The following is a 1,589-nucleotide window of genomic DNA, read 5'->3' on the forward strand; positions in this document are numbered from 1 at the left end:
CACGTCAAACTGTAATTGCCTGTGATTGCGGATGACTTTGTTCTTTGCTTCTTGTGTTTTTCAGTTTTCTAAAATGCACATATTAGCTTTTAAAAAACAAGGGTTATTTTAAAGAAAAAATACTTTAAGCTGGAAGTGAACAAATTTATGGTGATACAGGAGGGCATGTGCATCCCTGTGCCCTGTACCATCTCTTACCCTTGGGATGATATAAATCTATGCCTGACTATGGATATTGGTTCTGAAACAGGGACAAGCCTGGCAAGGATACTCCAGTGGCCACAAACCACCCAGGATGAATAGTGCAGGCAGAGGCTCAGGGATGATTTCATCTGGGAAACATAACTGTACTTTGAGCATCATTGACAGCAGGATGATGGAGAATGAAACATGTTTCTTTCAAGTGAAAAGAGGAAACACAAAATGTACTACTTGGGTGGCTTGATTGCTTTGCATGTGACAGGGGACAGGATGGAGTGTGGGGAATGCACGGAACCTGAATGTTACGAACTGGATGGTGTTTCCCCAAAATTCATATGTTGAAGCCCTAACTACTAATGAGATGGTATTTGGAGATAGGGCTTTTAAGAGATAATTTAAGTTAAATGAAGTCCTAAGGGTGGGGTCCTAATCTGATAAGATTGATGACCTTATAAGAGGAAGATCTCTCTCTCTCTCTTTCTCTCCATGTGCATGCACTGAAGAAAGGCCATGCAAGGTGAGGACCTAGTGAGAAGGCAGCCATCTGCAATCCAGGAGAAGAGCCCTCACCAGGATGTGAATCAGCCGGCACCTTAATCATAAATTTTCCAGCTGCAAGAACTATGAGAAATAAATGTCTGCTGTTCAAGACTCCTAGTCTATTACATTTTTATCATGGAAGCCAAAGTAGACTAAGACACTGAAATAGGAATTGCTCAGAGGGTGAGAGAGCAGGAACCAGGGGCTGAGAAGAGGGGACTAGTTCAGGGGGTGGGCCAGAGACCCCTTTCAAGAGCACATCTGGTTCCTCCTGCCTGGGGGCAGGATCTCCCTCTCTGTCCACATCATCTCTGACTCAGATATCCACATCTTTGTGCCATGCCAGGATTTTGTGGCAGGGGAGGGGTTATATACACCCCTTTCTCCTGGACTGGAGCAACCTCACCTTCTTAAACTCTGACACACCTCACTCCCCCGTGCTCACCCTCACAGCAGGGTGTTTTAAAACCTAGGTTTATTATTATTCAGATTTGATGAGGCCAACAGATCAGGAGATGATTGCCATTGAAAAGGTAATTTGTTATTCACAGTTTCCAAGAGAAAGAGCATCCGGCCACATGGGGCCACACGGGGAAGTACCAGGGTTGGTCAGGAAGCAGAAGGAGTTGGGGGACACATGGGCAGGAGACTTTATTGTGGTTTCTGCAGGAGAGTCAAGGCAAGACAGGATAAGCAGATTTAGGATTAGCTAGTTTAAATAATTTCAGTGGACTCTGAGTATAGGTGCTGTCCCTAGCTGTCTAGTACCTGGCCCTGGGATGACTGGGGCAGAGGGATATCCCCTCCCGGAGTGTAAGAGCCAGATAAAGAAGGTGGTCTGGAGTACA

This window comes from Galeopterus variegatus, unplaced genomic scaffold, assembly GCF_000696425.1.
Source record: "Galeopterus variegatus unplaced genomic scaffold, G_variegatus-3.0.2 Scaffold2402, whole genome shotgun sequence".
In the NCBI taxonomy this organism is placed as follows: Eukaryota; Metazoa; Chordata; class Mammalia; order Dermoptera; family Cynocephalidae; genus Galeopterus; species Galeopterus variegatus.